General features: G+C 37.4%; 1 non-coding gene across 1 annotated transcript; it reads right to left on the reverse strand.

The window, feature by feature from the left end:
* Window positions 1–11161: 11161 nt before the first annotated feature.
* LOC112731020 (small nucleolar RNA R71) lies at window positions 11162–11269 on the reverse strand. Its single transcript, XR_003166816.1, has one exon. It is a non-coding gene; the product is annotated as a small nucleolar RNA R71 (small nucleolar RNA).
* Between the last annotated feature and the right edge of the window lie 3053 nt (window positions 11270–14322).

The following is a 14322-nucleotide window of genomic DNA, read 5'->3' on the forward strand; positions in this document are numbered from 1 at the left end:
AACGAAAAGCATCTACATTCTCTTATCTGAAATTCTCACCAATGAATTACATAAGTATCTCTATCCCTTTTATTGTTTATGTTAATCTAATCAAGTATCATGTTTAAATCCGCCTGACTGAGATTTACAAGGTGACCATAGCTTGCTTCATACCAACAATCTCCGTGGGATTCGACCCTTACTCACGTAAGGTATTACTTGGACGACCCAGTGCACTTGCTGGTTAGTTGTATCGAAGTTGTGACAATTATGAATTAAGATCAAAGCACCAAGCTTTGGAGCCATTACCAGGGATTGTTCGAGCCTGGACATCACAATTTCGTGCACCAAGTTTTTGGCGCCGTTGCCGGGGGTTGTTCGAGTTTGGACAACTGACGGTTCATCCTGTTGCTCAGATTAGGTAATTTTCTTTTTATTTTAATTTTCAAAACTTTTTCAAAAATCTTTCAAAAATATTTTCAAAAAAATTTCTCTTGTTTTCGAAAAAAAAAATAATAAATAAAAATGTTTTCAAAAAAAATTTTAGATTCAAAATTTTTAAGAATGAATTCTAGTGTTTCATGAAACATGTGAAGCCTGGCTGGCTGTAAAGCCATGTCTAAATTTATTTGGACTGAGGCTTGCAATTTGTTATAAAGAGCAATATACTCTCGTGTTAAAGACTAAAGCTTGGCTGGCCATTGGCCATGTCTAGTGTTTTGGACTGGAGCTTTCATTGAAAGCTTGGCTGGCTAGTGAGCCATGTCTAATTCCTGGACTGAAACTTTAGACTAACATGGCAAGATTCCTGGAATTCATATTAAAAATTTTGGAATCCTTATTTTTCTTTTAATTTTCGAAAAATAAATAAAAATACAAAAAAATTTAGAAAATCATAAAAATCAAAAATATTTTCTGTTTCTTGTTTGAGTCTTGAGTCATATCATAAGTTTGGTGTCACTTGCATATGCATCTAGCATTTTTCGAAAATATCATGCATTCATAGTGTTCTTCATGATCTTCAAGTTGTTCTTGGTAAGTCTTCTTGTTTGATCTTGATGATTATTTTGTTTTGTGTCTTTTCATGTTTATCATATGCATTCTTGAATTCTTAGTGTCTAAGCATTAAAGAATTCTAAGTTTGGTGTCTTGCATGTTTTCATTGCATTAAAAATTTTTCAAAAATATGTTCTTGATGTTCATCATGACATTCAAAGTGTTCTTGGTGTTCATCTTGACATTCATAGCATTCTTGCATGCATTCATTGTTTTGATCTAAAAATTTCATGCATTGCATATTTTTCATGTTTTTCATAAAAATTTCAAAAATAAAAAAAAATATCTTTCCCTTTTTCTCTCATCAAATTCGAAAATTTGAGTTGACTTTTTCAAAATTTTTTAAAATCAAGTTGCTTTCATGAGTCAAATCAAATTTTCAATTTGAAAATCTTATCTTTTTCAAAATCTTTTTCAAAAATCAAATCTTTTTCAAAATTCTTAGTTATTTTCGAAAATTCCAAAAATATGTTTCAAAAATCTTTTTCTTATTTTTATACCAAATTTTCGAAAATAACATAATCAATTAATGTTTTGATTCAAAAATTTGAAGTTGGTTACTTGCTTGTTAAGAAAGATTCAAACTTTAAGTTCTAGAATCATATCTTATGATTTCTTGTGAATCAAGTCATTAATTGTGATTTTAAAAATCAAATCTTTTTCAAAAACTAATTTCTATCATATCTTTTCAAAAATATCTTCTTATCTTATCTTTTTCAAAATTTGATTTCAAAATATCTTTTCTAACTTCCTAACTTCCTATCTTTTCAAAATTTGTTTCAACTAACTAACTAACTTTTTGTTTGTTTCTTAACTTTTTCAAAACCACCTAACTAATTCTAATTTTCGAAAATACCTCCCCCTTTTTCAAAAATTTCTTTTTAATTAACTAATTATTTTTATTTTTATTTTTTATTTCAAAAATTTTCGAATAAAAAAATACTAAACATTTTTCAAAAACTATTTTCAAAAATCACTAACTCCTTTTCAAAATAATTTTCGAAAATTATACCTCCCCCATCCCATTCTATTTATTCATTCATATCCTAACATCTCATCTCACATCTCTTCCATTAGTACAGTTGCATTTCTTCCTTTATATTACATTCTTTGTCTCCCCCTTTTCTTCCACTCACAAAGGGATTCCTATACTGTGGTATAAAGGATCTCTATTATTATTATCATTTTTCTGGCCATTCTTCCTTGTCATATGAGCAGGAGGAAGGATAAGAACATTCTTGTGGAAGCAGATCCAGAACCTGAAAGGACTCTGAAGAGAAAATTAAGAGAAGCTAAAATACAACAATCCAGAGATAACCTTTCAGAAATCTTCGAACAGGCAGAGGAGATGGCAGCCAAAAATAATAATAATGTAAGGAAGATGCTTGGTGACTTTACTGCACCTAATTCCAGTTTACATGGAAGAAGCATCTCCATTCCTGCCATTGGAGCAAACAACTTTGAGCTGAAACCTCAGTTAGTTTCTCTGATGCAGCAGAACTGCAAGTTTCATGGACTTCCATCTGAAGATCCTTTTCAGTTCTTAACTGAATTCTTGCAGATATGTGATACTGTTAAGACTAATGGAGTAGATCCTGAAGTCTACAGGCTCATGCTTTTCCCTTTTGCTGTAAGAGACAGAGCTAGATTATGGTTGGATTCTCAACCTAAAGACAGTCTGAACTCTTGGGATAAGCTGGTCACGACTTTCTTAGCCAAGTACTTTCCTCCTGAAAAGCTGAGCAAGCTTAGAGCGGATGTTCAAACCTTCAGACAGAAAGAAAGTGAATCCCTCTATGAAGCTTGGGAAAGATACAAACAGTTGACCAAAAAGTGTCCTTCTGACATGCTTTCAGAATGGACCATCCTGGATATATTCTATGATGGTTTATCTGAGTTATCAAAGATGTCATTGGATACCTCTGCAGGTGGATCCATTCACCTAAAGAAAACGCCTGCAGAAGCTCAAGAACTCATTGACATGGTTGCTAATAACCAGTTCATGTACACTTCTGAAAGGAATCCTGTGAGTAATGGGACGCCTATGAAGAAGGGAGTTCTTGAGGTTGATACTCTGAATGCCATATTGGCTCAGAATAAAATATTGACTCAGCAAGTCAATATGATCTCTCAGAGTCTGCATGGAATGCAAGCTGCATCCAACAGTACTCAAGAGGCATCTTCTGAAGAAGAAGCCTATGATCCTGAGAACCCTGCAATAGCAGACGTAAATTACTTAGGTGAACCTTATGGAAACACCTATAACTCAACATGGAGAAATCATCCAAATTTCTCATGGAAGGATCAAAAGCCCCAACAAGGCTTTAATAATGGTGGAAGAAACAGGTTCAGCAATAGCAAGCCTTTTCCATCATCAACTCAGCAATAGACAGAGAACTCTGAACAAAATGCTTCTAATTTAGCAAATCTAGTCTCTGATCTATCTAAGACCACTGTAAGTTTCATGAATGAAACAAGGTCTTCCATTAGAAATCTGGAAGCACAAGTGGGCCAGCTGAGTAAAAGGATCACTGAAATCCCTCCTAGTACTCTCCCAAGCAATACAGAAGAGAACCCAAAAGGAGAGTGCAAGGCCATTGACATAAGCGCCATGGCCGAACCTGAGAGGAGAGGAGAGGACGTGAATCCCAAGGAGGAAGACCTCCTGGGACGTCCAGTGGTCAATAAGGAGCTTCCCTCTGAGGAACCAAAGGACTCTAAGGCTCATCTAGAGACCATAGAGATTCCATTGAACCTCCTTATGCCCTTCATGAGCTCGGCTGAGTATTCCTCTTCTGAAGAGAATGAGGATGTTACTGAAAAGCAAACTGCCAAGTTTCTGGGTGCAATCATGAAGCTGAATGCCAAATTATTTGGCATTGATACTTGGGAAGTTGAACCTCCCTTGTTCATCAATGAACTAAGTGATCTGGATCAACTGACATTGCCTCAGAAGAGACAGGATCCTGGAAAGTTCACAATACCCTGCACCATAGGCACCATGATCTTTAAGGCTCTATGTGACCTTGGTTCAGGGATAAACCTCATGCCCCTCTCTGTAATAGAGAAACTGGGAATCTATGGGGTGCAAGCTGCTAAAATCTCATTAGAGATGGCAGACAGCTCTAGAAAACAGGCTTATGGACAAGTAGAGGACGTGTTAGTAAAGGTTGAAGGCCTTTACATCCCTGCTGATTTCATAGTCCTGGATACTAGAAAGGAAGAGGATGAATCCATCATCCTAGGAAGACCTTTCCTGGCCACAGCAAGAGCTGTGATTGATGTTGACAGAGGTGAAATAGTCCTTCAATGGAATGAGAACTCCCTTGTATTCAAAACTCAAGGATCTCCCTCTGCAACCATGGAGAGGAAGCAAGAAAAGCTTCTCTCCAAGCAGAGTCAACCAGAGCCCCCACAGTCAAACTCTAAGTTTGGTGTTGGGAGGCCACAACCAAACTCTAAGTTTGGTGTTGAACTCCCATATCCAAACTCTAAGTTTGGTGTTGGAGAGTCTCAACAAAGCTCTGCACATCTGTGAGGCTCCATGAGAGCCCACTGTCAAGCTACTGACATTAAAGAAGCGCTTGTTGGGAGGCAACCCAATGTTTATCTAATTCCTATTTTTATTGTTTTTCATGTTTTCTTAGGTTCATGATCATGTGGAGTCACAAAATAAACAAAAAAATCAAAAACGGAGTCAAAAACAGCAGAAGAAAAATCACACCCTGGAGGAGCATCTGTCTGGCGTTCAAACGCCAGAACAGAGCATGGTTCTGGCGCTGAACGCCCAGAATGGGAGCATCCTGGCGCTGAACGCCCAGAACAAGCATGGTTCTGGCGTTCAACGCCAGAAATGGCAGCAAATGGGCGTTGAACGCCCAAAATGGGCACCAACCTGGCGCTGAACGCCCAGAGTTGTGTGCAAGGGCATTTTGCATGCCTAAATTGGTGCAGGGATGTAAATGCCTTGACACCTCAAGATCTGTGGACCTCACAGGATCACCTCAGGATCTGTGGACCCCACAGGATCCCCACCTACCTCCACTCACTCTCTTCTCTCTTCTCAAACACCCACTTTCCTTCAAAATTCAACATCTCTTTCCCACCCAATCCCACCCATATGGCCGAATACACATCTCCCTCCATCTCCTCCATATCTTCTTCTTATTCTTCTATTCTTTCTTCTTTTGCTCGAGGGCGAGCAACATTCTAAGTTTGGTGTGGTAAAAAGCATAGCTTTTTTGTTTTTTCCATAACCATTGATGGCACCTAAGGCCAAAGAAACCTCTAGAAAGAGGAAAGGGAAGACAAAAGCTTCCATCAAGGGTCTATAGCTCAGTGGTAGAACATTTGACTGCAAATCAAGAGATCCCTGAGATACCTCAGGGGATACATTTTCTTCCACACAATTATTGGAAGCAACTAAGGGTGGAACATCAAGAGCACTCCATCATCCTTCATGAAATCAGAGAAGATCTAAAAGCAATGAAGGAGGAGCAGCAAAGACAAGGAAGAGACATAGAAGAGCTCAAGGACATCACTAAGGTGGACTCATTCCTTGTTCTTACTTTCTCTGTTTTTCGTTTTCTATGTTATGGTGCTTATCTATGTTTGTGTCTTCATTACATGATCATTAGCAGTTAGTAACTATGTCTTAAAGTTATGAATGTCCTATGAATCTATCACCTCTCTTAAAATAAAAAAATTGTTTTAACTCAAAAGAGCAAGAAGTACATGAGTTTCGAATTTATCCTTGAACTTAGCTTAATTATATTGATGTGGTGACAATGCTTCTTGTTTTCTGAATGTATGCTTGAACAGTGCATATGTCTTTTGAAGTTGTTGTTTAAGAATGTTAAATATGTTGGCTCTTGAAAGAATGATGACTAGGAGACATGTTATTTGATAATCTGAAAAATCATAAAAATGATTCTTGAAGCAAGAAAAAGCAGCAAAGAACAAAGCATGCAGAAAAAAAAATAGGCGAAAAAAAAAATATAGAAAGAAAAGCAAGCAGAAAAAGCCAAAAGCTCTTAAAACCAAGAGGCAAGAGCAAAAAGCCAATAACCCTTAAAACCAAAAGGCAAGGGCAAATAAAAAAGGATCCCAAGGCTTTGAGCATCAGGGGATAGGAGGGTCTAAAGGAATAAAATCCTGGCCTAAGCGGCTAAACCAAGCTGTCCCTAACCATGTGCTTGTGGCGTGTAGGTGTCAAGTGAAAACTTGAGACTGAGCGGTTAAAGTCAAGGTCCAAAGCAAAAAAAAGAGTGTGCTTAAGAACCCTGGACACCACTAATTGGGGACTTTAGCAAAGCTGAGTCACAATCTGAAAAGGTTCACCCAATTATGTGTCTGTGGCATTTATGTATCCGGTGGTAATACTGGAAAACAAAGTGCTTAGGGCCATGGCCAAGACTCATAAAGAAGCTGTGTTCAAGAATCATCATACTGAACTAGGAGAGTCAATAACACTATTCAAAATCTGAAGTTCCTATAGATTCCAATCATTCTGAACCTCAATGGATAAAGTGAGATGCCAAAACTATTCAAGAGGCAAAAAGCTATAAGTCCCGCTCATATGATTGAAGCTCTGTTTCATTGATAGTTTGGAATTTATAGTATATTCTCTTCTTTTTATTCTATTTGATTTTCAGTTGCTTGGGGACAAGCAACAATTTAAGTTTGGTGTTGTGATGAGCGGATAATTTATACGCTTTTTGACATTATTTTTAGTATGTTTTTAGTAGGATCTAGTTACTTTTAGGGATGTTTTTAAAAGATTTTGTGTTAAATTCACATTTCTGGACTTTACTATGAGTTTGTGTGTTTTTCTGTGATTTCAGGTATTTTCTGACTGAAATTGAGGGACTTGAGCAAAAATCAGATTCAGAGGTTGAAAAAGGACTGCTGATGCTGTTGGATTCTGACCTCCCTGCACTCAAAGTGGATTTTCTGGTACTACAGAACTAAAAATGGCGCGCTTAAAATTGCGTTGGAAAGTAGACATCCAGGGCTTTCCAGCAATATATAATAGTCCATACTTTGGCCAAGAATAGATGACGTAAACTGGCGTTCAACGCCAGCCTTCTGCCCAAATCTGGCGTCCAGCGCCAGAAAAGGATCCAAAACCAGAGTTGAACGCCCAAACTGGCACAGAAAGTGGCGTTCAACTCCACAAATGGCCTCTGCACGTGCTACACTCAGGCTCAGCCCAAACACACACCAAGTGGGCCCCGAAAGTGGATTTATGCATCAATTACTTACTCATGTAAACCCTAGTGACTAGTTTATTATAAATAGGACCTTTTACTATTGTATTAGGCATCTTTGGACGCCTGGTTCTCAGATCAGAGGGGCTGGCCTCTCGGCCATGCCTGGACCTTCACTTATGTATTTTTAACGGTAGAGTTTTTACACTCCATAGATTAAGGTGTGGAGCTCTGCTGTTCCTCAAAGATTAATGCAAAGTACTGCTGTTTTCTATTCAATTCTTCTTATTTCGCTTCTAAGATATCCATTCGCACCCAAGAACATGATGAAGGTGATGATTATGTGTGACGCTCATCATCCTTCTCCTTTATGAACGCGTGCCTGACAAACACTTCCATTCTACATGAATTAAGCTAGAATGAATATCTCTTAGATCTCCTAACCAGAATCTTCGTGGCGTAAGCTAGAATGATGGCGGCATTCAAGAGAATCCGGAAGGTCTAAACCTTGTCTGTGGTATTCCGAGTAGGATTCAATGATTGAATGACTGTGACGAGCTCCTAACTCGCGATTGCAGGGCGTTAGTGACAGACGCAAAAGGATAGTAAATCCTATTCCGGCATGATCGAGAACCGACAGATGAATAGCCGTGCCGTGACAGGGTGTGTGAGCATATTATTCACTGAGAAGATAAGATGAAGCCATTGACAAGGGTGATGCCTCCAGACGATTAGCCGTGCCGTGACAGGGCATTGGATCATTTTCTCGAGAGATGACCGAAAGTAGCCATTGACAGTGGTGATGTATCACATAAAGCCAGCCATGGAAAGGAGTAAGACTGGTTGGATGAAGATAGCAGGAAAGCAGAGGTTCAGAGGAACGAAAAGCATCTCCATTCTCTTATCTGAAATTCTCACCAATGAATTACATAAGTATCTCTATCCCTTTTATTGTTTATGTTAATCTAATCAAGTATCATGTTTAAATCCGCCTGACTGAGATTTACAAGGTGACCATAGCTTGCTTCATACCAACAATCTCCGTGGGATTCGATCCTTACTCACGTAAGGTATTACTTGGACGACCCAGTGCACTTGCTGGTTAGTTGTATCGAAGTTGTGACAATTATGAATTAAGATCAAAGCACCAAGCTTTGGAGCCATTACCAGGGATTGTTCGAGCCTGGACATCACAATTTCGTGCACCAACGACCCAGTGCACTTGCTGGTTAGTTGTGCGAAGTTGTGAAGTTATGTTTGGACCATGGTATGGTGCACCAGTTATTGGCGCCATTTCTAGGGAGAGAATGAACAACAAATTTTACAACCTCAGAGTAACAATTTTGCATACCAAGTTTTTGGCGCCGTTGCCGGGGATTGTTCGAGTTTGGACAACTGACGGTTTATCGTGTTGCTCAGATTGGGTAATTTTCTTCTTATTTTATTTTCAAAAAGTTTTCAAAAAAAAATTTCTAATTTATGTTCTTCAGAATTTTTAAGAATGAATTCTAGAGTTTCATGAAGCATGTTGAAGCCTGGCTGGCTGTAGAGCCACGTCTAAATTCTTTTGGACTGAGGCTTCCACATGTTAGGGAATTGCTTGTACTGTTGAAGCTTGGCTGGCTATTAAGCCATGTCTAACCCTTTGATTGGAGCTTTGGGCTAATATTGAAAGATTCCTGGAATTCTTCTTAAAGATTTTGGAATCCTTATTTTTCTTTTTCACATTAATTTTCGAAAAACGCATATTCTACATTATAGCCAGCAACTGATTCAGCTTCCGCTTCTGGGAGATCAAACGGAGCTCGATTTGTTTCTGCTAGACGAGAAATGAAGAACATAACCAATACAGGGAACAAGGGAATACCGGACCATATCTGCTTTTGCGCCATGACAATCTCACTCGAATTATGGGGACCTACACATATTAGTACAGTAGACCGGGGTACCCGGCCAGAACCACACGTGCAAGTTTCCCTGCATCCAAAAAAATCATAAAATCATAAAAATAAAAAATATTTCATGTTTCTTGTTTGAGTCTTGAGTCAAATTGTAAGTTTGGTGTCAATTGCATGTTCATCTTGCATTTTTCGAAAAAAATCATGCATTCATGGTGTTCTTCATGATCTTCAAGTTGTTCTTGGTAAATCTTCTTGTTTGATCTTGATGTTTTCTTGTTTTGTGCCTTTTCTTGTTTTTCATGTGCATTCTTACATTCATAGTGTCTGAACATGAAAGATTTCTTTCTTGCATGTTTTCTTTGCATTAAAAATTTTTCAAAAATATGTTCTTGATGTTCATCATGATCTTCAAAGTGTTCTTGGTGTTCATCTTGACATTCATAGCATTCTTGCATGCATTCATTGTTTTGATCCAAAATTTTCATGCATTGAGTCTTTTTCATGTTTTTCTCTTTCATCATTAAAAATTCAAAAATAAAAAAAAAATATCTTTCCTTTTTTCTCTCATAAATTTCGAAAATTTGGATTGACTTTTTCAAAAATTTTTTAAAATTCAATAGTTTCTTATGAGTCAAATCAAATTTTCAATTTAAAAATCTTATCTTTTTCAAAATCTTTTTCAAAAATCAAATCTTTTTCATTTTTCTTATTTATTTTCAAAAATTTTAAAAATATTTTTCAAAAATCTTTTTCTTAATTTTATATCATAATTTTCGAAAATCACATCATCAATTAATGTTTTGATTCAAAAATTTCGAGTTTGTTACTTACTTGTTAAGAAAGATTCAAACTTTAAATTATATTCTAGAATCATATCTTGTGATTTCTTGTGAGTCAAGTCATTAATTGTGATTTTAAAAATCAAATCTTTTTCAAAACTAATTTCAATCATATCTTTTCAAAATTATTTTTTTATCTTACCTTTTCATATCATATCTTTTTCAAATATCTTTTCTAACTTCTTAACTTCTTATCTTTTCAAAATTGATTTTCAAATCTTTTTCAACTAACTAATTGACTTTTTGTTTGTTTCTTATCTTTTTCAAAACTACCTAACTAACTCTCTCTCTCTAATTTTCGAAAATATCCTCCCTCTTTTTCAAAAATTCTTTTTAATTAACTAATTGTTTCAATTTTTAATTTTAATTTGATTTCATTCCTAATTTTCAAAAATCACAAACCCCTTTTCAAAATTATATTTTCGAAAATCCTCTTTCTCTCTCATCTCCTTCTATTTATTTATTCATCTACTAACATTTCATCTCACCCAAATTCGAACCCCCTCTTCCATCTGTGTTCAAATTTTCTCTTCTTCCCTTCTTTACATTACATTCTTTTCTTCTTCTACTCACACAGGGGAACCTCTATACCTGGGTAAAAAGGATCCCTATTATTACTATTTTTCTGTTCCTTCTTTTTCATATGAGCAGGAGCAAGGACAAGAACATTCTTGTTGAAGCAGACCCTGAACCTGAAAGGACTCTGAAGAGGAAACTAAGAGAAGCTAAAATACAACAATCCAGAGACAACCTTACAGAAATTTTCGAACAGGAAGAGGAAATAGCAGCCGAAAATAATAATAATGCAAGGAGGATGCTTGGTGACTTTACTGCACCTAATTCCAATTTACATGGGAGAAGCATCTCCATCCCTACCATTGGAGTAAACAATTTTGAGCTGAAACCTCAATTAGTTTCTCTGATGCAACAAAACTGCAAGTTTCATGGACTTCCATCAGAAGATCCTTTTCAGTTCTTAACTGAATTCTTGCAGATCTGTGATACTGTTAAGACTAATGGAGTAGATCCTGAAGTCTACAGGCTCATGCTTTTCCCTTTTGCTGTAAGAGACAGAGCTAGAGTGTGGTTGGACTCTCAACCCAAAGATAGCCTGAACTCTTGGGATAAGTTGGTCACGGCTTTCTTAGCCAAGTTCTTTCCTCCTCAAAAGCTGAGCAAGCTTAGAGTGGATGTTCAATCCTTCAGACAGAAAGAAGGTGAATCCCTCTATGAAGCTTGGGAGAGATACAAGCAACTGACCAAAAAGTGTCCTTCTGACATGCTTTCAGAATGGACCATCTTGGATATATTCTATGATGGTCTGTCTGAATTAGCTAAGATGTCATTGGATACTTCTGCAGGTGGATCCATTCACCTAAAGAAAATGCCTGCAGAAGCTCAAGAACTCATTGACATGGTTGCTAATAACCAGTTCACGTACACTTCTGAGAGGAATCCTGTGAGTAATGGGACGCCTCAGAAGAAGGGAGTTCTTGAAATTGATACTCTGAATGCCATATTGGCTCAGAATAAAATATTGACTCAGCAAGTCAATATGATTTCTCAGAGTCTGAATGGAATGCAAGCTGCATCCAACAGTACTCAAGAGGCATCTTCTGAAGAAGAAGCTTATGATCCTGAAAATTCTGCAATAGCAGAGGTGAATTACATGGGTGAACCCTATGGAAACACCTATAACCCCTCATGGAGAAATCACCCAAATTTCTCATGGAAGGATCAACAAAAGCCTCAACAAAGCTTTAATAATGGTGGAAGAAATAGGTTTAACAATAGTAAACCTTTTCCATCATCCACTCAACAACAGACAGAGAACTCTGAACAAAATACCTCTAATTTAGCAAACTTAGTCTCTGATCTATCTAAGGCCACTCTGAGTTTCATGAATGAAACAAGGTCTTCCATTAGAAATTTAGAGGCACAAGAGGGCCAGCTGAGTAAAAGGATCACTAAAATCCCTCCTAGTACTCTCCCAAGCAATACAGAAGAAAATCCAAAAAGAGAGTGCAAGGTGATGAGCGGATAATTTATACGCTTTTTGGCATTATTTTTAGTATGTTTTTAGTAGAATCTAGTTACTTTTAGGGATGTTTTCATTAGTTTTTATGTTAAATTCACATTTCTGGACTTTACTATGAGTTTGTGTGTTTTTCTGTGATTTCAGGTATTTTCTGGCTGAAATTGAGGGACTTGAGCAAAAATCAGATTCAGAGGTTGAAGAAGGACTGCTGATGCTGTTGGATTCTGACCTCCCTGCACTCAAAATGGATTTTCTGGATCTACAGAACTCAAAATGGTGCGCTTCCAACTGCGTTGGAAAGTAGACATCCAGGGCTTTCCAGCAATATATACTAGTCCATACTTTGCCCAAGTTTAGATGACGCAAACTGGCGTTCAACGCCAGCTCTCTGCCCAATTCTAGCGTCCAGCGCCAGAAACAAGTTGCAAAGTGGAGGTCAACGCCCAAAATGGCACAAAAGCTGGCGTTCAACTCCAAGATTGACCTCTACACGTGTAACATTCAAGCTCAGCCCAAGCACACACCAAGTGGGCCCCGGAAGTGGATTTATGCATCAATTACTTACTTTTGTAAACCCTAGTAGCTAGTTTATTATAAATAGGACCTTTTACTATTGTATTAGACATCTTTTTATCTTTGGATTATCTTTTGATCTATTGATCATGTTTGGGGGCTGGCCATTCGGCCATGCCTGGACCTTCATTACTTATGTATTCTCAACGGTAGAGTTTCTGCACTCCATAGATTAAGGTGTGGAGCTCTGCTATTCCTCAAAGATTAATGCAAAGTACTACTGTTTTCTATTCAATTCATCTTATTTCGCTTCTAAGATATTCATTCGCACTTCAACCTGAATGTGATGAACGTGACAATCATCATCATTCCCTATGAACGCGTGCCTGACAACCACTTCCGTTCTACATTAGATTGAATGAGTATCTCTTAGATCTCTTAATCAGAATCTTCGTGGTATAAGCTAGATTGATGGCGGCATTCATGAGAGTCCGGAGAGTCTAAACCTTGTCCGTGGTATTCCAAGTAGGACTCTGGGATTGAATGACTGTGACGAACTCCAAACTCGCGAGTGCTGGGCGTAGTGACAGACGCAAAAGGATAGTAAATCCTATTCCAGTATGATCGAGAACCTCCAAGATGATTAGCCATGCAGTGACAGTGCATCGGACCATTTTAACAGAGAGGAATAGGATGCAACCATTGACAAGGGTGATGCCTCCAGACGATTAGCCTTGCTGTGACAGAGCATTTGGACCATTTTCCTGAGAGGATTGAAAGTAGCCATTGGCACCGGTGACATCCTTACATAAAGCCAGCCATAGAAAGGAGTAAGACTGATTAGATGACGACAGCAGGAAAGCAGAGGTTCAGAGGAATGAATGCATCTCCATACGCTTATCTGAAATTCTCACCAATGATTTACATAAGTATTTCTATCCTTATTTTAGTATTAATTTCGAAAACTCCATAACTACTTTATATCCGCCTGACTGAGATTTACAAGGTGACCATAGCTTGCTTCATACCAACAATTTCCGTGGGATCGACCCTTACTCACGTAAGGTTTATTACTTGGACGACCCAGTGCACTTGCTGGTTAGTTATGTGAAGTTGTGAAGATATATTTAGACCATGGTTCTGTGCATCCGTTTTTGGTGCCATCGCCAGGGAATCAATTTCGAACAATAATTCACAACCTGAGTAACAATTTCGCATACCATGTTTTTGGCGCCGTTGCCGGGGATTGTTCGAGTTTGGACAACTGACGGTTCATCTTGTTGCTCAGATTAGGTAACTTTCTTTTTGTTTTCTTTTCAAAAAAAATTTCAAAAATCTTTCAAAAAATTTCTCCTTTGTTTTCGAAAAAATTTTAAAATAAAAATGTTTTCAAAAATATATTTTTCTTCAGAATTTTTAAGAATGAATTCTAGTGTTTCATGAAGCATGTTGAAGTCTGGCTGGCTGTAAAGCCATGTCTAATTCTTTTGGATAGGGCATGCTAGGCGTGCCATGTCTGAGTTACATACTAAAGCTTGGCTGGCTATTAAGCCATGCCTGACCCTTTGATTGGAGCTTTAGACTAAAGAGCATAAGATTCCTGGAATTCATATTAAAAATTTTAGAATCCTTATTTTTCTTTTTCAAATGATTTTCAAAAAAAACTTAAAAGAAAAAAAATTTAGAAAATCATAAAAATCAAAAAATATTTTTTGTGTTTCTTGTTTGAGTCATGTGTCATGTTATAAGTTTGGTGTCAATTGCATGCTCATCTTGCATTTTTCGAA

This window comes from Arachis hypogaea, chromosome 12 (genome assembly GCF_003086295.3).
Source record: "Arachis hypogaea cultivar Tifrunner chromosome 12, arahy.Tifrunner.gnm2.J5K5, whole genome shotgun sequence".
NCBI lineage: Eukaryota > Viridiplantae > Streptophyta > Magnoliopsida > Fabales > Fabaceae > Arachis > Arachis hypogaea.